The sequence below is a fragment of the Microcebus murinus genome, chromosome 14 (assembly GCF_040939455.1).
Source record: "Microcebus murinus isolate Inina chromosome 14, M.murinus_Inina_mat1.0, whole genome shotgun sequence".
NCBI lineage: Eukaryota > Metazoa > Chordata > Mammalia > Primates > Cheirogaleidae > Microcebus > Microcebus murinus.
Window position 1 is genome coordinate 9208968 of NC_134117.1, and position 26067 is coordinate 9235034.

Below are 26067 nucleotides of genomic sequence, written 5' to 3' on the forward strand. Positions count from 1 at the left end.
TGGAAGGCTGTAATTCTAGGTATTTAGCAGATTCTCTAATAACGGTCCATTTCGTGATTGTGGGCGCGCACCTGGAGTTTGTCAGCGTCTGTGCTTCATCTGAAAAACCCAGTGTTTTTCCTATGGCTTTGGTGTTGACTTAGCCTCCGTCATTCAAGTAAGGTCAGTAGTAGTAGATGCTATTTCATAACAAATTACCGGTCTCCTGAGTAGGAGAAACATGTCATTAAGGCAGAATACTCCATCTATTAAAAGTATTAAATTTTGTTATTTCTCACTACAACAAGTTCAGGGATCAGAGAGGTCGGGGCCTGTAAGTAAGCACACCTGCGTTGTATGGGCCTTGGGTAGAATAATTGAGAGTCTTGAGTTTCCAGTTACCTTTATCATGAGCACATCTTTGGATCTAATTACCTTTATAAAAATATACCTGTATTTGAAAGGCACCTTTTCCTCTCATTAGTTGGATGGCTTTGAATAAGTTAATTCACCTCCCTAAGACAGGTTCCGGCGCCTATGAGGATTCCTTCATTCACTTAGCAAGCACTTATTAAATACCTACCATGTGTGAAAGACACTGTTTTGGGTGCTGGGAATAGCATTGTTGACAAGAGAGGCCAGGTCACCTCTCTGTGGAACTTCCATTCTTGTTGACATTTAAGTGCCAACAAAAAATAAAAATATGATAGTGATACAGCACAAGTATTAATACTTATAGAGCAGTTACAAAGCTTATCCACTGGAGGGGTTGTGAGGAGCAAAGAGGAAATGGACCTCTGCAGCTCCTGGTGCATAGTATGTGCTCAATAAATGGTAACAACTTGAGTTGGAAGAAGACCTGTAGTTAAAGGCTGTCGCTTTCCTGTCCTCATCGAGAGACCAACGGGCTTCATGGCAGGGATGCAGCCAATGACCGGGGGAAGCGGTGCCGGAGCACCCACAGAAACTTTTTCATGGTCAGGTGTTGGAGGGGAGCCCTGCTGCCTGTTGGTTTCCTGAGACACAGTGGGATGGACATGGAGGTGGGTGCAACTGCCTGCCTGTGGAGCACATCCCGCCCGGCACCTCCCCTCTCAACCACAGGCTTCCCTCTACCCAGAGACCCCACTGGGATTATTTCCAGCGCCCCACCGTGGTTCGAGGCTCCCTTACGACTAAACTGGCGCGTGCGCGTGCCTGCAGTGGGGTGGGCGGGAAGGAGAACAGGCCGGCGTTCTTCCTCTTGGCTCCTGAGAATCTCGGGCCGTCCACTTTCTCTGGCCCCGCCTCTGCTTCCTGGGGCTAATGTAGGGGATCTCTTGGGCCCCCTCCCCCAGCTGAGACACAATGCAATGCTAAATTCAGCGAGGTTCCCATCTTCATTCCTGTGGGACTCATGTCTAGGAAAGGGAAGAAGCTGCCCTGACAGCTGGATCTCACAGGGCCTGGCCATGCACCGTGGCCCGGAGCGGTCTCTCTAGAACCTTGACTTTTTCTCTGCGTTGTACAAAAGCTTGGCTCGTGCTCCTTGCGTTATAAAACAACATTGTACTCGGCCGCTTAATAGACTGAGACTATCTCTGGTGCTGTACTTTGTGGTCCTTTTGGAAGGGACTGTAAAATGTGATTGAAAGGCATGCACAAGGAAGGAAAATAGAAGCGGTGTGGCTTGACAAGTCAGCAGAAATCGAGTTTGCGTTTCTGAACCACTCAGCGGAGGGAAAGCCAAGTAATTGGAGATACATCAACATGACTGAACACATTTTTATATTATCCTTATTTAAATATTTGCTACATTCGTTACAACAGGGAGGCCTGTTGACCTTTCCTTGGGGACGCTGATTCTTGCGCCGTTGGCATTTGTTTCCCTAAAGCCACTGATCGCTCCAGCTCCCCGGCCTGGGTCTTGGCCGTGAAGCTCGAGGGGCAGCTACGCCCGATACGCTGATGCCTTCCCGGCCAGGCCAGGCGCAGCTCCGTGCCTGGGCTGGCGCCGCCGGCCTCTAAGCCCCCGCGCCGGCCGGCCAACACAAACACCCCGATCCCCCTGAACTCGCTGAAAGGAGCTGGGTTGGGTTAGAGACTAGAACTCCAATTCCTGCTCCTGGAAAGCCCGGCCAGGTCTCGCAGTTCTGATATGTCACAACAGACTGGAAGTTCTAAGAGGAACAAAACAAAACACTGACTTCCTATAGGAATTCTACGTGACAGTAAAAACATTCAGCACGAAAGAATGTCACGTTGGGTACTGTGACAGGTACCTGGGGCCTGAAGAAGGTGAGTTCATTAATCAGGTTGTATTTCAAGCCAGAAGAGGAATGTCCTCCGTGGACAAGATTTAACGGCTCTGTCGCCCGGGGCCACGTGGACTCCTCGAGGCAGTGGTGTCAGGCATGCAAGGCAAGTCGGGGCACGAGTGACCTCTCGGCGGCTAATGGAACGTTTACCCCTTGTAAGTTTATCCTCCAATTTTTAAAAAATAGCGTTTGCTGACACACAGCCTTCATTAAGCTGCCAGAGACTTGCGATAATAGCAGGAAGCGCTGCACAGATAAACCCAATACGGCAGTCAGGGAAGATGGGAATTAGTCAATTAAATCATTAATGGATATTTGAAATGCCTTTATAATGGGGGCGCCAATGCGGTCCCCACATTAAAATAAAGGAGAAAACATCTTATCTCATTCCATGGTTCTTGTTGGGGCCAAAAGATTCTCCCTTGAACTCACTGTGTTTATAGATGGCAAGGAACGAGGTTTATTTGAACTGGTTTTGTTTTGAGTTTGTGTGGGTTTTTCCTCTCAACTGCAGAATGTATTCTCTGACTTTCTGCCTCTCCGAGTCTGGTTTTTGCTTTTTGTAGCGGTGCCAGAGTTTATCACCACTCACTTCTGGATAGTGTTAATGCTGCAGTCACTTCCTGTCTGCAAAACAATTGTAACATTCACCAGAGTTCTGGGTGTTACGGGCCACGTGGGGGATTGTTACCTGAAATGGCTAAAAAAATAAAATAAAATTTGTTTTTTTAAAAAAAACTTAGCATGAGATGCTCACCCTGTTTGCAGAGCCATATTGTTCTACGTCAAACACGTGCCCATCAAGTCAATGGGAAGAATAAGGCAGACCTATAAACACCAAAGGGAGAAAGGCAATTGTTAGAATTTACCTGCAAGTGCAACGCGGAGCTTTCTCTCCCCCTGCCTCACTGTGGCCAGAATTAGCTGAGGGGAGTCGGTTCATGAACAGCAATGGTTCTCATACTTGAACGAGCATCAGCACCGCTGGGGGAATTTATGAGAAAACTTGCACCGTGCAGCCCCGTCCCCAGAGTTTCTGCTTCGGTCAGGCATGGGGAGGGGGTCCTGAGAATCAGCATTTCTAGCAAGTTCCCGTAGGATGCTGATGCGGCCAGTCCAGAGAGCTGGGTTTGAGAACTACTGACACCGGGTAAAAAAGGCACAAAGGGCCTTGTCAGTGGAGGTCAAAAGGGGAGGGGCTGAAATTCCATGCTGGACATAATACTTCAATTCTCTTGTCCTGTTTGAAGGAGAAAACATCTTATGAAAGATGATTTTGTTGTTTTAAATGTGAATGCAGACATTCTTGGCTTCACGGAATAGAACAAAGCAATCTCCATACAAATGAATCCTGTCTGCTCACTGACCTCAAGTCAGGGGTGTATTATTCCCTGAACGTGGAATTCCCTGGGACAGCTGAGTAGGAAAATTTAGGGAAGGAGGAGGGTTCCAGGTTACACATTCTGCCTGTACGGTCTGGGACTGCATCATTTTCTTGATGCTGTAACCACTCCTCCCAGCCACTTTTTACCTATTTATTCTGCCTCAACACTTGGCACTTACCTTGTCATTAGAAATTTCTCCTGTCCTGTAGATTAACTAATTGTATATGACACACTCTTAGAATTAAACTCTCCACTGGTCACTTGAGTTTTTTAACGTCTGACATTAGTAGACATTTAATAGCTGACTTTGTAGAAATGGGCTCCTAAATCTTTGGCCATGCCTTGAGAGTGCTTTAAATGGAAGTCCTCAGGTTATGTAAAAAACACCAGTGCCATGCGTTATCAATCCCCAAATCCAAAACTGCCAAAAAATTGTATTTATGATCAAGGTAAAACCTGTGGAGATGTTCGTGCACCAGGGTTTTTAAGTAAGAACTAGTAAGAAAATCTTGTAATGGTGAAAGCAACAGAGAATTTTAATACTTAATTATCTTTCTAAATAGAAACTTGGGAGTTGCTGAAGACAATTAGAAACAGGACTCATCTGTGCTTTCAAAATGAGGAGGGGCAGGGAGCCTTAATGAATTATTGCTTTGGAAAAGTTTTGAAGGAATTCACAGAATGTAAATGATTCATTATTTTCATGATCCCAAACATGTCAGCAAGTGTCAGAAATACATATCATATTTGGAGGTTGCAGTTAAATATCGGATCGTGCTATAGATAAAATCATGTGTCATTGCCTGAGGCCTAGAAATTGGAAAGGGCGGGCAGTCAGATTTAGTTGGGGGTGACTTTTCCTGTGCAAGGGAAGAAAAGGAAGACAGAAAAGAAACAAGGCTGTTCCTTGACTTTATTTTTATTTATTTATTTTTTTTGAGACAGAGTCTCGCTTTCTTGCCTAGGCTAGAGTGAGTGCCGTGGCGTCAGCCTAGCTCACAGCAACCTCAAACTCCTGGGCTCAAGCGATCCACCTGCCTCAGCCTCCCGAGTAGCTGGGACTACAGGCACAAGCCACCATGCCTGGCTGATTTTTATATATATATATATTAGTTGGCCAATTAATTTCTTTCTATTTTTATGGTAGAGACGGGGTCTCGCTCAGGCTGGTTTTGAACTCCTGACCTTGAGCAATCCGCCCGCCTCGGCCTCCTAGAGTGCTAGGATTACAGGCGTGAGCCACCGCGCCCGGCCTGTTCCTTGACTTTAGAGTTACCTCTTTGGCCTTAAAGGCTTAGCAGTGTTGGAGCTTGGAAGCTGCCGGGACTCTGGTAAAGAAGTCATTTGCCTTTCTCCATTTTTTTTTTTTTCCGCCTCCATCTCATCCCATCCTCTGCTCTGCTCTGTCTCTGTTATAGTACAGACTGCCGTGAAGCTGGCCTTCTGGCTTCCCTCTCTGGTCCCCGCAGGGAAGCACATGTGACAGTCCTCACTCCCTGCCCCATCCACCTGTTCTACATAGTCTCACCCATAGCGCCTTGGGCTCCCCGTGTCTCCTCGTAAATGTGCTCAAAAGGATAATTGTGGTTTCTCAGTTACAGGCTCAATATGAGGTGACAGTTTAGTGGTCAGTCCAGCTGTATCGGGAGTGAAAATTATCCACGCTTGTCTGCACCCGTGCTCACCGAGCTGTGCAGCTCTACCTTTTTCCGGCTGATTTAGCCTTCGCTCCCCTGTGGAGTGCGGGGCCGAGTCCCTTGGCTGGCAGAAAACTGGCCCCCTCGCCTTTAGGAGCTTGTCGGGCCACAGGGGTAATGAAGAGGTCTGGCGTGCTCAGATTTATCTCTTTGATGAATTGCAGGAAACCATTGTTTTTAACAATGCCAAAATAACTAGTTGCTCCCCACGTAGGAGGAAAAGTATTTCTAAATTATATTCTTCTCTCTGTGCTAGTTCCTTCCCTAGTTTACCTCTGAATTTTGCTCGAGGTAAAATTTGCGCCTTTGAATAAGGCTTGTTGTATAATCATGATCTGGTTAAGAGGAAGACAGGAAGAAATGGAAATATTATTAAGGGGTCTGTGGATCCCCGAGTTATTAGGAACTTTGTGGTTTCTAACGCCTCCCTTCAGAGTCCGAGAGAGGTTACTCTCAGGATCTAAGTGCAGTTTCTCTCCAAGATTCTTCTAGAAGGAACATTGTCATAAGTTAGTGAAGTCCGAAGTGGAAGAGCCTGCATTGTGTGCCATCTGAATGATTTTTCCCTTATCTTCCTCATGCATCTGTTCGGCTGCACTTTTCTTCTGGAAATCCAGTGTGCATTTTAATCAGGAAATGAGAAGTGGCACACGGCTCAGCCTGTGGATTAAGCCTGTGTCGGCATCGGCTCCCAGGGTAGGGGAAGCCTTTGTGATTTTGCAGAATGTGTTTTCTCCCTGGCTTTATCGGGGTTTTGTGCGCAATACTCTGGAGTCTCTAGATGAATGCAGCCCCGAGTCCTTCCAACTGTTTTTCAAGGCAGCAATCCTCCAATATTTTCTCACGTTCTCAACTGATCAAATTGCCTTGTATAGTATTCATTCCTTTAGTCGTAAAACACAGCATGCGCTCAGTACTGTAAGTGCAGTGAAGGTACAGACAGAAGTCAGACATGGCTTCTACTCCCAAGCGTTCTGGGGTGCAAGATGCAGGGAAGTACAGGGTACAGCGGGAATCCCAGAGAGGAAAGGGGCAAGTCTAGTTCAAATTGAAAAGTCTGGGTGGGAAATTTCCTAGAGAAGCTGATTCACGAGCTGTGTTGTGAAAGATGAGGGGACCAGGAGTGGCGTTTCAGGGTGGAGGGGCAGGATGACAGAAAGCACAGAGCCATGAAACCGCCTGGCGTGTGCAGGGAGCAGCAGGGAACTCGAAAGTTTGCAAAGTGTGCCTATTTGGTGAAGGCGGCTGGAAAGGGGTGGTGGTCAGATGTGGAGAGGAGGTAGACAGCCTCGGATGACGCACTTGTGAGGACTTCTTACTATTTAAGTTTGTGCAGCTGAAGTTGTGGACAATCATTTGTGCACTTAGCGGTGGATTTTTCCTCCCAGTAGAGACCTGTATCCTATTTGGCTGTCACAAAACCCAGAGTCTCTTTAGTCTGTAAACTAGAGAGAACACAATCAAAGCCAGGATGCATTTCATCTCCCTCCTCTGCATACACCGGAATTCCAAAATATAAATTGCATTTCTGTCGGATTCTCTGTGCTTCTGACGCTGCCTGCATCCGGGGTGAGAATGGAGCTGAGAGCTGAGGCTGACGAATTCCCCGGCCTTGATCTCAACGTGCCTCGACAGAGTCTGAGCCTGCCTGTCTCCACGCATAGTCACAGCCTGGCTCCGATTCCAGCAGATTTAATAGCTCCTCATCTAGTTTTCCAGTCTTCATCAACATGCTTCTAAGTAATTGTCCTCACATCCCATTACCATTTTCTTGAATCTTCCCTGCAGAGGAAAACCAACACACCAACCCGCCATTCTGGCTAAACGTTGGCAGATGCCTTGTAAAGTTTCATAAAACATACATTAAGCAATTCAGCCGAAAACCTGTTGGAACAAGCCATTTGACTTTAACGAACTATCCCTATTGAATGGGTTTGTCATATTTACACTGTGTCTTTCAGTAACTAGTCTCTTTTTAAGCAAAAAAAAAAAAAAAAAAAAAGTGAGTCACTGCCCAGGAGAAAGACAGACATACAAAGGGTGAAATTCCTTGCTTGCAGCCTTGTAAATACAGCAGATGAATGGAGAAGGGCTAGGTGAGCCCGCAAGCCCACACTCTCTGGTGGTGGTTGAGGATTGGCTGGGCCATGGAGCCCGACAAGAGATGCAACCAGAAACAGCATTGGTGCCTGCCACTGTGTTGGTGTTCTTTCAATATTTGTTTGATATTTTACCATAATTCACTGTATATTAGAAAAATAGCCATTTAACACATTAACTGCTACGTGAATTGTTTTGAACTCACGCTAGTTTTGAGCCCGGGGCCTTGTGAAGCTTGGGAAGACTCAATTCTCTGAAACAAATTCAATAAGTGTGTGTGAGTTTCATACAACTCAAGTGGCGTGCAGTGTAAAAATTGATTCTAGTGCTGCATGAGTTACATATAACTCACACACAGAAAACAATAAAAACTAACAGATTTTTCATTAAATTAGAGAGGCTCATTTTGTTTTTGAAGTTTTTATTCTATTTTTGTAATAAAACACTGTAGCCCCAGGGCAGAAAAATTTTCTAATGTGGCAGTCAATGTGTTAAAAGTTTAAAATCACAAGTTTTAAGTCTTGTCTTTGACAAGGTAGGTGCCTCCCTGGAGTGTTGTTCTGTTCCTCACTCAGTTATTAGTTATTAGTCAGTAGCAGCAGGATCAGTGGTAGAATCCCAGTGACCCGACCCTCCCAGGCTTGCATTCAGCCCAGGAATGGGTCCATTACCGAGGTAGAGAGGGGTTGGTTCTGGAGCCGACACTGGGCAATGATTCTTGCTATGCTTCCTATCAAGGTGTGTACCTTAGCAAGAGCTGACTCTTAGCAGGAGACCATCGGTCTCCTGCTAGTTTATACAAGGGACAGCATTCCAGGCAAGCAGCCAGTCGAATGGGGGCCTGTGTTGTACAAGGTTTCAGCACCCAGGGAAGCATCTGTGCATGTAGACGTGAATTTCTGTACATTCACAAGCCTGCCTTAGCCCTAGTTCCCCTGAAGGCAGAGCCTGATACAAAGATTTGCTTGCAGATGGTTTATTTGAAAAGTCGTCCCAGGGAGCATGAGAGGCAAAGGGAAGGCGGGGACAGGTCAGTAACAGGATGTGTGACTGAACTGACCACTGTCTTGGTGACGGGCGCTCCATCCCAAGGGAACTTCCGAGGAGCCTGAGGAAGTGCACTTAGCATTGCCTGCACAGCAATTCAGAGGGACGCATTGACTGCCAGTTCCCTGTCTGGCTCTGGCCAAGGTGGTCCCAAGGCTCTTAACTCGCCTGCACTTCCTGGAGGCACTTGCGTGTGCTGGCTCCCGCCCCAGGGCATCAGAGAACCGAGGCGGGCAGTGGGAGCTCTGAGCTAAGGGCCTGGTCAGGCACTGCAGGCTGCCGTGGCGTGAGGTCATGGCGGTGGAACCTGGAGTGCAAGGTTGAATGGGAAGATTTGAAAAGGTGCACACACAGGAGGTGTCTGAGATATGCTTTCACTGTGATTTGTGGGTTGGTTAATGTCATCATCGTATTTTTGGTCTTGGTCGAAGACTGCAAATTAGTTGGGGAGAAACCCCCTGCCACCTCCCCCGGATTGGATGAGGCCTTTGCTTCCTGGTGGGATTCTGTCCTCAGATGTTTCCAGAGTTCTCTTACCGGTCTGTCCTTAGCCTTGGCCTAATATAGAAAAGATAATTTTTCCCTAATGCATTTTAAAAATTGAAGTATAATTTACATATAGTGGAATGCGCAGATTTTAAGTGTTCTATCCATTTTGGCAAATGCATGTATCTGTGTAACCCAGACGCCTAGTAAGATATAGAATATTTCCATCATCTCAAAAAGTATCCTTGTAACTTTTCCCTGTTAATCCCCCTCCACACTCTATGGAATCATCATGCATGTACTATTTTGTGTCTGGCTCCACTCAGCATAATGTTTTCATTCAGCACTTTATGTCTTGGGAATTCATCTATATTGTTTCATGTCTCTGCAATTTGAATGTTTTTACTGGTGTCTAGTATTCCATTGTATGAATCTATCACAATTCACTTATCTATTCTACTGTTAATTGACACTTGGGTGGCTTTCAGTCTGTAATTGTATGAATAAAGGTGCTATGAATGAGTTTTTTTGTGGACATGTATTTTCCTTTCTCTTGGATAAATACTTAGTCGACTGCTAGGTCATAGGATAGATGCTTATTTAACCATGTAACAAAAGTGGCTGTGACATTGGATACTGCAGCAGTAATGTGTGAGTCCTGATAGTCCCATATCTTTGCCAATACCTGGCGTTAGCAGTCTTTTACATTTTAGCCATTCTGGTGGGTATGTGACAGTATTCGTTGTCATTTTAATTTATATTTCCCTAATGACTAATGATGTTGAGTACTGTTCCATGTGCTTATTGGCCATTTGAATATTTTCTTTGGTGAAATGTCTGTTCAAATCTTTTGCTTATTTTTTATTGGGTTGTTTGCCTTTTTATTATTGAGTTATATGAATTCTTTGTATATTCCAGAATCAAGTCTTTTATCAGAAATGTGTGCTGCAAATGTTCTTTTCCAGTCTGTGGCTTGCCTACTTGTTTTCTTTACAGTGTTTATTGACAAGCAAAAAATGTAAAATTTTGACTTTGTTCAATAATTGTTTTTTCCTTTGATGTTTATTGCTTTCTGTGTCTGTCTCTCTCAATAATCTTTGCCTACTCTAAGTTCATAAAGATGTATTCCTAAGTTTTCTTCTAGGAGCTTTGTATGTTTACAAGGCGTATGCTGGGTTGTTTTGGGTAGTCTATGCCAATTTATATTTCTTACCAAGAAAAGTTGGTAGATGCTACTTTTTATTCCTCCTGAACACTGATGGAGACATTACCTCCCAGACTGATGAATTATGGAGACCTTTGAAAATCCCAGCTAAGTTCCCATATTTACATTAAGATCTGCCCCTGAGATGGGGTGTGAGTTGGGTCCAGGTTAGAGGGGAGATTTATATATGTTCCTTGCATTTACTTTGGGAGATGCTGTTTAACCAACCCCAGCCCTCATGTGCCTGTCACCCTGCACAGGGTCACTCTGCTATGGAAACCTGACTTATGTTAAATGTCTATGTTGACACTTCTTTTCCTAAATGAATGGGCTTTTTATTTAACTGGTGGCTGCTGACTTTGTGGGGGCTGCCAGGTCATTAAAATGATGTTTGTTTGAATTTGGCAGAATGAAAAATTGGACTTATATTTACTTTTTTTTTTTTTTTTTGGTTCCCAAGTCTGTTCTCACCACTCACCCTTAACAATACTCTTTTGATTTTTATGAAGAAGCCTTCACAAAGAAAAATGAAATGCAGCAGAGGTTCGTGGAAGGTTCTGGGCTTTGTTGGCGTGTAGCGTCTCTTTAGTCCCCAATGCCTGCAAATGAAAAAGTTAAAGAGGCCCTGGATTAAACAAACATATTAAGAATGATGGTGTCTTTCCTGGCATCATGTATTAATTGTACAGATTGTCATTGAATACCAGCTGGTCATTAATTTATGCAGTCAGGCAGCATCTTAACATTTGGATCTTAGGGAAATTGAGCTATACTCTGAGCCCTGCCAGTTACTGTCAATATGATTTTCAGCACATCATATGTCTTCTTTGAGTCTCAGTTTGCTTGTCTGTGAGATGGGAATAATAATAGGTAGTGTGTTAGCCAGAACGGGCTAAACTGCATCACAGCAACCAATACAACTCCAAGGCCTTGTGGCTTTGTCACAAAGTTTCAGTGTTTCCTTGAGCAAAATGTATTTATTTAATCCTTGGGCATCTCATGCTGGTGTTTTTCAGGGTCCCTCTTCCATCTGGCAACTCATATCAGAGTCTAAGTCAGAGATTTAGGCTGTCTTCATCTTCTCACTACTTCACTAAGGGGCTTCCAAAGTCACCCAGGCAGGGAAAAGGGGGAAGCTGGAGGAAGCACACTTCCCGTTACCTGTCCTGACCTGGCAGTGCCACTCATTACTTCTGCTCACATTCCATGTCTCGAAGAGAGCACAGGGACCATGTGGTGACCACTTCCTGTTGTTGCCATGTTTGTCTCTCATATGTTCTGTGATGTACCGGTGAGGTGGAATAAAGTACATTATAAATAATTTGTGATGTTGGTAAGAGGATGATATTACTTTACATTCCGTTCAAGACATGAGCTCCTTTAGATGCATTTGCTGGCGTTTGTGCCCACTCACCGTTTCTTATTGCTGCCTCACCTTGATGTAGAAACAGCAGCCTGTCTTTAAGACTAGCTGGCAAACAGGTTCCTTACTCTCTACTTTTTCCGCACCTAAAAAGCACGCCAAACAACATTTGATTGAACTAACAGAGGGAAAGAAAACACTGGAATGGGTGAGGATTTGAACTAGAGAAGAGTTTTAGAAGAAATGCAGGGGGCCTGTGGACATTTGAACTTGCTGCTAACAAGCCCTGCCAGTTCCGTTTTGAGGACGATTAAGACACCTCTCTGAGAAGCTCTGTCATTTGCATGCAAGCTGTGGCTGCAGCCTTAACCATGCCTCCCAGCAATCTTGTTTGTATTATTGATTTGTTTAGTAAAACCACTACTCAGAGAGAGTACAAAGGCAGGCTTCAATATAGCCCAAGCCAAATTATTATAATTCTGGAATGAGTAGAATCTGAAATAATGAGGTTTTATTTTAACTTTGCCCTAAAGGTTTCTATGTAGTATTGGGAGAGGAAAAAAAAATATTTATTTTGTTTGCAAAACACACAACTTTCATTGTGTTCAAAAGTAGAGTTCAAAAACAAGTCAATAAAACACAGCCTCATGGTACAATGGGAATTCTTCTGTTGTTAATTTTATTGTTCAAGGCACCGAATTCAAAAGAGTTTTCCTCCCCCCTCACTATTTGGCTCATTTAACTTTAAACTCCTTGCTTATAAACATAATTGCAAAGTCACTGTCTTTGTTATTAATTTCTTGTTTGATTTTTCTGAAGCTCTGAGCCATGGGTTTTGTGTGCAGTGTGTATACTCAAAGTATTTATTAGGCAGAGTCATCCACATGTCAGTGGTTATGCACATGGCTTTAACATACAGGGGCTTCCATAGACCCAGTTGTAACTATTGCTCTTGTTTTCTCTTTGCACCACATCTGTGTAAAACGTAGCATGGGGTCCTGGGTTTGGATGATGATAGGGATATTAGTTATCTTCCTACCTGGCATGCGTTCCTTCTCATATAAGTTATGTGTCATCTTCCTACTTCATGTGCAGTCTTGGTGGGACTGTCAGTTGGGATGTCCTGCCCTCTCTTGGCCAGGATTTGAGCTCATGATAGTTCTAAGCCAGTCAGAATGACCTCTCTTGGGAATCTGCATATCGAACAAGGATGGACACCATTTGAGTTGATTCTTTTAACAATTGCCCCCTAAAGGGTCTGTCATTATTTCCTCTTACCCAAATTCCTGATGGTTCTCTGATTCTTCTTTCTCTGACGCCTGGTATTTTACCCCTTTCTTCAGTTCTGTTTGTTCCCAATAATTTCTCTTGTTGGTTTCTAGTCCCTGCAAGCAAGAATCCTGTTTCAGTAATATTGATTTGCATTTGCCTAGGAACTGTAGAATTTCAGCTGGGAAGAAACTTAAAGAAAAACCCTAAATGCATTTAAAGTGAGATGTGAAAGTTTGGCCAGGTTCTTCTTCTTCTTCTTCTTCTTTTTTTTTTTTTTTGTATCATAATTTTGTATGTGAGCAAAAGAAACATTAAGTGAAGATGGAATGTATTTTTTCCCCTGGATAGTCCCCCGATTGCCATATTTAAAGTAAAAAGAATCTCCATTGAAGGTTTATAGACTCAACCACTTAGCTGGTATTGTCATTTCCATATCTCAGAGATCTCAGACCCAAAGTGTCCAAGACGAGACACTTAATTAATTTCCTCCAAATTTGCTCCCCAGGGACCCAAACAAGGAAAGTTTAGGGTAAGAAACAATTCCATGTTTTATTGTGTTGTAAATTCTTGCCTGGCATCCCTATAAGAAAGGCGACATTTAATAATGTAGGGTCATATTTTTTCTGGAAGCTTTTAAAAGCTTCTATCAATCATTTTTTCTTTATCCTAATGACATTATTAAATTTGGAAAATAGAAAAAACCCACATACCTAATCCTAGCACCCAAGGACAGCTCTTGATAATGTTTTGGGTAGTTCCTCTCCACCCCAATCTTTAATTTTGCTTTTCACTTAACATTATATAATGAGCAGTCTCTGTTTAGCAATACAGGCTTCCTAAACGTTTTCTAAAGGACTGCATATCGTTCTCTTAAGTGGCTATTCTGAATTTACTCAATCATTCTCCTTCTGGACATTTAGACAGGTGGAGTAAATATAGACTACCGAGATTTTATGCCTCCACTTACCCTGGTAGCAGAATAATTTAGACAGACCTACAACGTGCCTTAGCGGGGGGTTTGCAAAGCATTTGCAGTTCGTTTAGTTCTTTTGCTCCTAGAGACAGGATTGCTCAGATACAAATGCTTATCACAACATAAATGTCTGTACTCCTAAAGCATTGGGAAGCTGTTAAAATCCAAATTTGGTTCTTGCCCATGAAAATCTGAAAGGACAATAGATTTCTTTGTGTGTGTTACTCCTAGCCTCTAGGGTTGGTAAGATTTTCATAACTTGTATTTAATTTCTACTATTGAGTTTATTGGGTTTAAGTTTTGGATCTCAGTCCCTTTGGATTTGCTTCTGTTCCTTCCCCTATATTTCTGCAGAAAGTGATTGTGTTTGGGTTTCCACTCTTGGAGGGCAATCCTTGGTCTGAACTGTTTTCATTTATTTTATTTTAAAATTACAAAGCCATTTCTAGTTATATTTGGTTTTGCAATTCATTCCTCCCTGTTTTACAAAAACCATAAAACCCACATTGTCTAAAAATGCTGCGTTGAGCAAAATGGATTCAGTCCTCGCCGGAGAGCAGGAAAGGATGGAGCCAGTATGTGCTATAAACATTTCCAGGGAGATCGTCTCTTTCCCAGAACTGGTTTTAGTCAAAGGCTGCTGACCAGTTGTGCGATTTCATTTGGGGTCGCTGACCCCGGGCCCTCCTTGAACTTGACTCTGGAGGTCACGTGGGCATCTGCCTGCTCTCCACGCTGCACCCTCTATTCAGGGCTGACCTGGCGCCTGCCATTATTTTTTAAGGACCCAAGCCATCAAAAACCAAGACTTGGATTTCTGAATGAACATTTCTAATGTTCAGCTTGGTGGTTTCCTGTCACAAAAGCACAGACAGAGTGAATTCCAATTGTTCTACAGTGTGGATCTTTCTTTTCCGGTTAGATTAAACATCCTCATTCCCTTCGATTGCAACATTTGATCTTCCATGCTCAGATTCTGTGAATTCTCCCAACAGTTTATTTTCAGCAGATTATGACTGGCCTTTCATTTTCCAATTTGAGGAAAACCAAGTGGAAAGTGTGGGTTTTCTGGAGGATTTTTTCCTGCTTGCCTTCATATTTAATTGATGGCTGTGATAGCTGAGGAAGACGACTTTCTCATGCAGGCTCTTGCTTCTGCTAGGCGCCTTTGCTTGCAGTGTTGTTGGACAGACTCGACTTCCACTGTGTGAAGTTCCAGGTGTTCCCACCTGGCCACTGTGCCGATGGCAGCTTTGGTCCCAACCCAAGACCCAGGAGAGAATTCTGAGAAAATCTGAGCCTTGAACTCTCCGCAGAGACCACTTGCCACCCTCCACTCCTCTTTCCCTGCCCAGAGTCAGGGGTGTAGGCAAGAGAAGGAGGAGTAATATAGAGCAGGCATACTGCTCACAACTCTGGCATTCTTAGGATAGAAAACTATCCATTCACAGTGGGACCTTAGGGGGCAACCTTGCATGCTCTTCTCTGGGAGACCCCTTTGGTGGCTGAGCCCCACTCCAGCCTCCATCCATGTCGTATCCCCTTTCTTGCTTCTCCCAGCGCTCTGGTTAGTTTTTCCCAAGACCACCCTTCTCCACCAACCTGTGAACTAGACGAAGATCGAGAGACATCCCCACTGGCAAATGTTTGCTGAGTGAATGAATACATGAGTCATGGCTGAGTATCTCCCAGGGACTCTACAAGGAAGCAGGGCCTTCCGGGTTTGATTGGAGGAACTTCCCAGATATTTCATGGGGCTCCCTTCCCGGCAGCCTCCTGCCTCATTTCCTAGGCCTGCTGTAAAAAAATTACACAAACTATAAGTTTATGCTCTCATAGTTCCAGAGGTGGGGAGTCCAAAGTCAAGGTGTTCTCAGGGCCACTGTCCCTCCAAAGGCTCCAGGGGAGGATCCTTCCTTGCCTCTTCTAGCTTTTGGTGGCTCACTTGTCCCTTGGCTTGTGGCTACATCACTCCAGTCTCTGCCTCTGTCTTCACGTGACCTTCTCGTGTTCTCTCTCCCAAGGCATCCATCATTCAGTTTCGGGCCCACCCGTGTAACCCAGGTTGATCCCGTCTTGAGATCCTTAACTTAATTGTATCTGCAAAGACCCATTTTCCAACAGGGTGACAGTTACAGTTTCTGGGGAGCAGGATGTAGATATATCTTTTGGGGGGCCATTCTTCAGCCCCCCAATGTGAGTCATACAGAGGGGCCTGGGTTTCAGAGGTTCATGGTCTCCATCTGAAAGACCAGACCTTGGGTTGGTTGGATGGGATTTGGGTTCCCCCAAGTAGACATTCAAGATCAAGACTGTCTTGTGGCCCCTTCTCCAATTCCACCTACTCTTCCCTATTCCTGAAGAGGAGATGCAGGACTTTGACTTTTCCTCTGCCTTTGTTTCCATTCTGGGTCACTTGTTCTAACATGAAGCCTTTTCCCTGAGGAGCAAGGCCAAGCATCCATATTAGTTTCTAATTACTTGTGCATATGCAACTGAACAAAATGCCTTCTTACTTAACAACTCACTACCTAGCAGCCTGTTAATTATTTTCGTATAGACAGTTTGGAAAATATCTTCTTTGCTTTAGCCAGTATTTGAACTGGCCTAAGCATTGGTGAAAGAACAATATCCTTCTCTTTTTCAGAGATGGATCCTATTTGTTCTGTGTCAAATCGAGGCCATTTCAGTAGTGAAATTCCAAGTGTACCCCAGATGCAAGGTGGGCAGCTTCTTTGAGAAGCTATTTACCTTCTGCTTGTCTCCGTCACCATTTTCCTTAGTGATTTTTTGTTTGTCTTAAGTCAGGTCCTGACAGTGCTGAATCAACCATTAAATGGGTTTTCAAAGATGCAGTTCATAAAGATGCAACCACCTGGGGCCTGCCCTAGAAATCTACAAATCTGATTCTACCATCTCGCTCTCACTTGAGAATCTGGGCTTTAGTTTTTTACACTATAAAGGCAAGGGACAGGACGGATTAGAACTGGAGGATGTGGCCCCTGGCCCCTTTACTAACTGTTAGTGACCTCAGGTATGTCACTTCAACTTCTCTGGGCTTCAGTGTCCTCATCTCACATGGGTCTAAAACCATCAACCCTTCTCTAGGTCAGAAAAATCAAATGCTTCCTGTGACTCTAATTTCTAGCTCTAAAGTTAAGTTTCTATGATTGATATTTTTATCTGAACTGCTTGCAAAAGTAGTTTGCAAGTAAGAAATAATCTACAAAGATACCCATCATTGTCTATGTGTTCAGTCCTTCTCCACAAACACAAAGCAGCATTTTGTTTGTTTGTTTGTTTTGTTTTTTTTGTTTTGGATTGCAGTTTATAGCTCCAAGTTGCTTTAGATGGGAAAAGTCTTGGGCATCCTTACCCAGGTCTTAGTTAATCTACTTCTCCACCTGGATCTGTCATACAAATAGGAAGTTGCCTAGAACTTTAATGGGAAGAGAATTATAGTAATCAGTATACTTGGTGCTAGCTGCTAATAACAGCCCCCCAAATCTCAGTGATTTAAGACATAATTGTATGGCTCGCTCTCACAAAGTCTTACGTTGATATTCCTGGTTTGGTGGCTCTCATTGGGGGAAGAGCCTTTTCTCTGAGCTGTGACCAGGCCTTCTCCATCCTTTGGTTTCAGCTCAGAATCCATGCTTACAGCTCAGAAGAGGGAGAGAGAGGGGGAGCAAGAAGATGGCACCAGAAATTGTGTGGTTCCAACCAAACTGCAAGGGATGCTGGGAATGCAGCCCTCCTGCATGGGGGGAAGAGGAAGCAGGTTTGGTGAGCAAGTGATCTTATCTCTGCCGTAGAAACCTGTCTCCTGCTTTGGAGGGAAGAAGAGATAGAGGCCGAATGATTACCCTCAGCCCTCATGGCATAGCTGGGTAGATCTCAGAATGAAATGTGTGATTTCCATTGTGCTCCTGAAGGCGTTGACCCACGCTTACCTTGTCATCGCTCTGTACCATAGTGACATTATTCAATTCGAGACTGTGGTTTTGTTGCTCATGTGCTCCCAGGGCCTCATGGGAATAAGATGGAAAGTAATTTGGGTGACCAACAGCCTCTACTCACTGAGGTTTATACTTCCTTGTCCAAGCGTATCCAGCCACATCTTAAGAGGTCAGAAGGGTAATAATTATAACAGTCAACATCTATTAAGTGCCTGCTGTATACTTAGCACCATGGTAGGCATGCAGACCTTCCTTATTTAATCATGTCATTTAATCGTCAAGATTCACTTTTACCAGTGGCTTGGGAACTGACTATGGAGAGTGGATTGCTAAGTGATTTTAAGGAAAAGAGCAATTATAATTCCTTTTAAAGTGATCTCTTTGAGAACAGCCATTATTCGGATGGGTAAGTTCTGACGGGTTTATGAACACGCTGGTCATGTGCCCACTGAGTCCTATCTTCAAGTGACTTGGTGGGGGCCGGGGGCTGGCCTGTCACCACTTCTGTGAGCAGATGGGGCTGTCCATCTGCTCTGCACGTTCACTGTTGCCTGCTCAGCTGGCAAACCTGAGGGCAGAGCACTGGGGGATCTCACTGCCCACCTAAGTGGACAGGGCTGCCTGTCAAAAGGGATCTCAGTGTTCTCTTGGGGTTTCATGTTTTGGGAAGTTGTGCTTTAGGGGACCCTGACCAAATAGTGACTGCCATGGCTGGGAAGAATGGTATTCATGGGCCCAGACATTTTCATAGCTGAAATTGGCATCTCTCAATATCTTTCCTTCTCCCAGAGGAAGGTCTGAGTGTGCCCCTCCAGCAAAAATTTGGGCTCCGCATTCATTTTATGCAGATGTATCTTACATGAAGGGACGCAGTTGGGGGACGTCTGAGTTCTTCCTTCTCCCCCGGCAGCTCTAGAAATGGAGATGGCCCTGAATACAGATTTCTAGGACTTTTGCGGGGCTGCTCTGGGTATCAGCTGTTACAACGGGCACCTTCACTTTAGACGATGGGCACTCCCTGCACCGTGTCCTTAGTTGTGGTGAGCAGCACTCAAAAATGATTTAAAAATAGATCTCCACAAGAACGTTATGGATTCAAGATAAGGGGAGGTCTTTCATCACCCCCAAAGAGCCTTGTCTAATAGTAACAAAGCCCCTAGCGTTTAAAGGTGAGGTCAGAATCTGAGCTAAAATCTTTATTAACTACAGCCTCAGCTTCTATTTCCAGTAAGTCGTGGAATTCCAGATGACAGTGGGCTAAAGCAAAAAGTGTTTAAGGTGTACAATTGGGGCTTTTTGTTCCTGAAATGTAGATTAAAAATTTCTTGGTTCCATTCGGTTGTCCAGTTGGAGAAGGGAAAGACAATATGGCAAACACTTTGAAGCCCTTTTGGCAGCACCTAAACCTGCCTGCCTGCCTCCATCTTCTCCCAGCGCCTTCCTCTCAGCGCCGTGACTTTTGCTATGGTGGCTTCATGGTGCTGCCTCAGAAGTGGAGCTGCCAAAGGACATGAACTCTATCTTCCAGCCATTCACAAGGCACCGAGCAGTTGGGCTGGGTGTTGTGATCAACCAGTCCATCCCCAGTGACACAAGATCAAAGAAACACCAGAGGCTGGGCATGGTGGCTCTTGCCTGCAATCCTAGCACTCTGGGAGGCTAAATTGGGAGGATCGCTCAAGGTCAGCAGTTTGAGACCAGCCTGAGCAAGAGCAAGCCCCCCTCTCTGCTAATAATAGAGAAAATTAGCTGGGCATGGTGGCACATGCCTATTGTCCCAGCTACTCGGGAGGCTGAGGCAGGAGGATCACTTGAACCCAGGAGTTTGAAGTTGCTGTGAGCTAGGCTGACACCACGGCACTCTAGCCAGGGCAGCAGAGTAAGACTCTGTTTCAAAAAAAACAAAAAACAAAACAAAACAAAAAACCAAAGTTAATCCTTATGCTCCAGACATCACTGTGTTTAGGACTAACCCAAATTTCTTTAAAAATAAACAAATAAATAAATAAGAAACGGCAAAGTGGTTGACATTCACTCTTTCTTACAGAACGGAGTCCGTGGGCAACCTTTACTTTTTCGGGACATAAACCGTGAGAATGGCACGAACCTTTTCTGTTTTCTGATCGTCATTTGGACTCAGCCTCACATTCCTCTGCCCTCAACGTGTGTACTGGGCCCAATATTATTAATAGTAGGATAATCAAATACAGTCCCCAAACAACAATAAAGTGTGGCAGTAAGGCTGTTTGATTTGAAAGTCTTTTGCTAAATAGCCATAAACCACTGGAGGTAGGCTAATGATGATCATAAAGTTTATTATCGAAAGTATCTATTATCTCCCTGAGAAATGCTGTCTCTTTATCACGGTCTTGCTGATTACATTTCCGTGGTTAAAATTTCATTAGGGCCTGTGTTTTGCTCAGGGTCCCGTAACTCGCCCAGAGCTGAAGCCTGTCAGCTGGGAGCTACTTTTGGGAATTTGGTTTTATTAATACTTTTACGGTTAGTGGCCTTTAATTAACGTTAAATGAAAATGGGATTCTAAAAGCGTTACGGAGGACTTTTCACTTGGGTGTCAAAATAATTTATAGTGATTAATAAGCCTTAAATCACTATCACAAAGAGATTATTTGAATCCATTTTGATCATAAGGCGTCGACTGGAATAGGGTTATAATTTTTTTTAAAAAGTGTATCCCTGGGAGAAAGTTCTATCTGATCTTACCAGTAAGAAATGTGGCATTCTGCTGAACAACCTTAACTTAGAGACTCTGTAAGGGGAGGCGTTAGAATGACAGAGCTGTGTTGGTGGCCTGCTCTGTGTCATTATGGGATGCCTGATTCAGCTTTATTTATCTGTCCCTATTCTTCTCACCCTGCTCAACACACACGCACACGAGTGCACACGCACACACAGAGCCCTGTTCTGGAAGGAGATGTAGTATAAACAAATAAAGAAAAGCTTATCTAATGCTCACAGTAACTCCACAATCAGGTCTTATTCTCCCCATTTCATAGATAAGGAAGCCAAGGCTTAGAGTGGTTAGTGACTTGCCCAAGGTCCTCAGTAAGTGTCAGAGTGGAATTTAAATGGGGGTTTGTCGGAATCCTAGACCCAGTACATTATACTGCTTTCCCTGGATAAGCAGATACATTTCCAAAACCCTGCTTTCCAGCCCAGAAGGGTCACCGTGGACTGAGATTCAGGGCGGGTCTCCATGTCCATGAGGAACCAGAGGCGACCAAGAGATTAAGGCAGGCGTCCCGGGAAACACCTTAGGTGAAGCCCCAGGAGAAAGAGTGCACAAAAGGGTGGCCACCTTGGCACCCGGGCTGGTGGTTTCCCTCCCTCCCCAGTCCTTGGCGGCCAGGCCAGCAGCTTTAGGGGGAAGTGGTGTTGGCAGTGCACTCGGTTCAGAAAAGACAGCGGCCTTGATTTCACCTATTTCATAAACATTATTCAACACATCTACGATAATGTTCTCCTTTCCATATTTTTATATATTACACATTTAAAATCGGTCTGATGCATCAGATAGAAGAGAGGTTTGAGTCGGTGCTGGCTGATCCTTTCTCAGCTCAGCTAGTGCCCAATTGTAACCCCGCCTGCCTGGCCTCCGCCCCCAAGCGCTCTCTCTCCACGCTGGGGTACTGGGCCCCCCCCACCTTCATGGCCATTCTTTATTCTCTGAGGGATGCGAAGCTCTCTGCGGGAGACTGAAGCCAAGCATAACTAGGACCCTAAAGAACATGAGAACCACACCAGCCGCTTTGATTAGGCAGCTCCTAGGTGCTGGGCACCTGTGAGGCATTGCATGTTCGTTGTTCATTCCTCACAGCAGCCTGTTTCTCCTAAGTCTGGTTCTCCTGTTGAAAGCATGAAAAGATGTCTGCAGCTACACACACACACACACACACACACACGCACATGTGTGCATACACGTATGTGCATATGTGTTGATCGTGAGTTTTTAGATGATCTGAAGTTCCTCTGTCCGGGATCCTGGGTACTGCGGAGGTAGATGACAATGACAATGAAGCCAACTGTGTCCCCACATGGGCCCAATCTGTAGGTAGACTTGCCCTGTCCATCTCACCTGGCCTCCCGCCTCCCCACTGCATGGGACAGGGAGTTGTTGCCCTCTCTTGCTCCATGAGAGAATTGGGGATCTTACTGCAGTTGTCATGAGTGGATGATGGGACAGTCTCTGGGGTGGCCTTGCTTCGGAACCCTTGCTGACACCTTCTGGACATCTGTTGGGTGCGCTAGGTCAACGAATGCCATCTCATTCCCACGTCTTGTTATTTAAAAATAGAGCAGATAAACTCAGTTATCTGCAGAGTAATCCAGAGAGATCAGGGGCCTTTCGCTTTGCTGCGCTTGACCACAGCTTGCACCCACCTCGTATCTGCCGGACACCGGCGCTGCTGAACTTCAGAGCTGAGAAAAGTAAACGTCGCCATAGAAACTGTCTGCTTAATTGGTTGAACTTAATTGATGGGCCCCTCGGAGATGCCTCGTGACCAGAAACTGTGTTCTCTCAGGTCCTAGGAGCTGGGAGTCAGCTGTGACAGCTCACCCTGTGACACTTCTGCACTCCTTGCTGTGCAGAGCCCACACCTCCCTTTGCCTGTGTGTGTATGTACGTCAGTGTGCACACATGCGCATCTGTACGTGTACGTGTGTCTCGATGTATGAGTGTGTCTGTGTGTGTGCATGGCTGTGTGCCTATGGTTAAATGGGAACATGTGCCTGTGTGTGAGTGTGACCATGTGTTTGGGTATATGTGTGTATCAGTGTGCACACACGTCTGTATATGTGAGTCTGTGTGTGTCTGGTGTGAATATATGTCTGTGGGTGGGTGAGTGTATGTCTGTGTGTATGCATGGCTGTGTGTGCATGTGGCTGTGTATTTGTGGGAGTGTGGGTATCAGTGTCTGCATGCGTGTGTGTATGTGTGTATGCACACACATGTGTCCGTGTGCGTGGGTGAATGTGTTTGAGGCAGTGTGCGCGTGCGTGTGCCCGTGCACGTGAGCGTGTGCCTCCCATGTGCGAGCATGTGCGCCTGCGCGACCCGGCCCTCCTCCCCACCCTCGCGGGAGGCGGGGGTGGCGGGCGCGCTCCCCGTCCCTCCGCGTGTTGATATTATCACTTCGGCTTCCCAGGTCTGGCAGGAGACGCAGAATTAAACACAGACGCTCTGGTGCCAAAACAAAATCGTGAAAAGATTTGAAGCCCCCGTTCCCTAAACTCGCAGCCTGTGGAGCGGCGAACAAGCCGGGCTTTGTCTCCGTCCCTGCTCGGAGCGGCGGCGCAGGCTGGAGCCCGCCGGCTCTGATAGAGGAGCTGACTCCCAGCCAGGGAATTCGAAAGTGCTGAAACCCAAAGCAGGATGGAGACGCGAGATGCGATGGGAAGGGGAGCGCATCTGCAGAGGGAAATGAGACGGTCTCGCCGAGGCAGGGGCGGGAGAAAGCGGCAGCCCGGCGTGTGGGAATCGCACAGGCACAGAAAGGGGAGAAGGGTTTCAGGCATGGGGGCGGGCGGGCGGCGGTGGGCCCTGCCGAGGGTCCAGTGAAAAGTGCTCTCACGTCCAATCCCCGACTCCGTGGCTGGAGGAACGAGCACCCAGCGGGGAAGCCGCTCCCCGGACCACAGGGGCCTGGCGGAGCAGCGGGCGCTTGCTTGGGCCTGTGGCTCCCAGAGCAGTGCTCGCGCGCAGGAGCCACCGGACGGGGAGCTGGCTTCTCCGGGGTCTCCATGTGTGCCCCGGGCGCCTTGCCGTCTCGCCCCTTCACTCTCTCAAACCAAGTTCTCCCCTTTCATCTGGGGCCTCTGGTCTCGTGTTGGCCTTGCCTGAGCTCTCTGGTTTGAGTGTTCAGCAGACCCTGTCCACCAGGTTATGTTTTCACTGACTGTGCCCCAAGAGTTTCTTCCTCCCCGTTTTATCCACCCCGAGGAGGCAAGTGATGACAATAGTTCCCCAAACCTGCAGATCACGAGTGGCTGTGAAGTAGGAGGGGTTTGCCTAGCTGCAGGGCTGTGCACAGCCTTGGAAGGAATAGAATTGGGAAAGAGGATTGCGGGGGCATTGTCCCACTGCCACGAGTGGGTATCCTATCACACGGAACCTGACAGACTCATGGCCAACCGTGACATGTGGATGGCCGTGCCTGCTGCAGCGTTCCTGGGACCAGGTAGGGCCCAGAGCCTGGTTTCTGCTCTTGGACTTGGCCACTCCCCCCAGGAGTCCCCAGGCTGGGGGACTGATCCTCCCCTACCTCTGTTCCAACTCTTCCCCACACGCTTGCGGGCTGGAATGGCCACATCTGTTTACGAAGGACAAAGTGCCCCTTCCTTGGGCTGGAGAGCTGCAGCCTGTGGTTCATTTCACCAGTGACCCCTTCCGCTACTGCCTTCGTCACCGTAGACTCTATTTCACAGAGCTCTGTGGCAGATGTGAAAGCCAGATTGCTAAGCTTCTCAGGTTCAGATGATAACTTCTCCCTGTCACCTTTGGTCAGGAAAACCTTGGATTATGAATCTCCTTTATTGGGGCTTGTAAAATGAATTGGGGTACATACAGGTAGTGGAACACACTATAGTCACTAAAAAGAATGAGGCAAAGCTATATAAAGGAAAGATGTCCACAATATCATTCTTTATTCTTTCAATTTGTTAAGTGCAAAAAGCCAGCTGTAGAAGAGCGTAGATTGTTTTATTCCATTTTTATTACATAATGAGTGTAGTGTCGGAACAGCCATATACCAAATTGGTCATGATAGTTATACTGGGGAAATGGAGCTTGGGAACTTGTACTTTTTATTTTTATGTATCTCTGGCTTCCCCCCAGCCCCCCTCTGTCTACTCAGCGTGAATACTTTTTAACTAAAAAAAAATCTCTAATAATACGGAAGTAAATATCAGGTCAGCCCAAATTGGCAGGGGTCTTATGATGAGGCCCTTTTCTTGTGGATAGAACATGCAGGTAAGAGTTTAGGGACTTTGTTTTACTCCTAACCAGGAGTTTTTCATCTTTTTTGTGCCATGGCCCCTTGTGATGGTACAATGACATTTTTGGATCCCTTCTCAGAACAATGCCTTACATAGATTAAATGAAATATATATAGTTACAAAGGAAGCCAAATATATTGAAATATAATTATCAAAATACTAAAAAACAAATTTGTGATATAGTAATATATGTGCTTTTAATACATGAAAATATAAGATCTAGCTGCAAGTCTAGTAACTCCTATAATTTAGAATTCGCAATGAGCATTAGTGATATTTTGAGAAATCTGTAACAACTGAATATTCCATGAAACTATCTGTGATTTCTATTGGTGGCAAAGTCAGATATGCTCATACTATAGTGGTTTGTCACCTTCCTTCATAAATGAAAGAAATGCTAGATTACAGCTGCGGTAGCAAAAGTGAAGATATAATTTCCCACCTGATATCATAGACTGCCGTTTGAATTTCCCAGCCTCTAAACTCATGCTCTTAACTGGCCAAGAGATATTTTTTTTTTTTTTTTTTTTTGAGACAGAGTCTCGCTTTGTTGTCCAGGCTAGAGTGAGTGCCGTGGCGTCAGCCTAGCTCACAGCAACCTCAAACTCCTGGGCTCGAGTGATCCTTCTGCCTCAGCCTCCCGAGTAGCTGGGACTACAGGCATGCGCCACCATGCCCGGCTAATTTTTTATATATATATATATCAGTTGGCCAATTGATTTCTTTCTATTTATAGTAGAGACAGGGTCTCGCTCTTGCTCAGGCTGGTTTTGAACTCCTGACCTTGAGCAATCCGCCCGCCTCGGCCTCCCAAGAGCTAGGATTACAGGCGTGAGCCACAGCGCCCCGCCTGGCCAAGAGATATTGAATAATATTGTTCCCATTGTCACCATCTCAATTGCCCCCATCAGTAAAATGAAGGGCTTAGTGATGGCAAAGGTGTATCATCTTACATGTTACCTGTGATCGATTGCTAGTGACTTGGTGAGGCAAGTTGTGAAATTACCTCTCAGCCAACGGGAAAGGATGACATGCATGATTGATTGGTGATGTCTGCCATGGGCACTAGACAGGAGTAAGGGTGAAGAGTGTGCATGGCATGCATTTCTATTGCTGGACTAGATGAGCCTATGGCCCCTTCCAGCTCTGATATTATACTAAGTTTGAATTATTCTCTTCTGACTCTAATTTAAAATATCTCCTGTCCAACAACAATAGCAACAGCACAAGGATTGTTAGCTTTGTGTGTGTGTGTGTGTGTGGCATTGGCACCACCAGCTCTACCCCT

At 45.5% G+C, this 26067-nt stretch overlaps 1 long non-coding RNA gene across 1 annotated transcript; it reads left to right on the forward strand.

The window, feature by feature from the left end:
- The first annotated feature begins 2218 nt into the window (after positions 1-2218).
- Positions 2219-20014, forward strand: LOC105870806 (uncharacterized). Its single transcript, XR_012922939.1, has 3 exons — positions 2219-2431; positions 17447-17589; positions 19810-20014. It is a non-coding gene; the product is annotated as an uncharacterized LOC105870806 (long non-coding RNA).
- The last annotated feature ends 6053 nt before the right edge of the window (positions 20015-26067 follow it).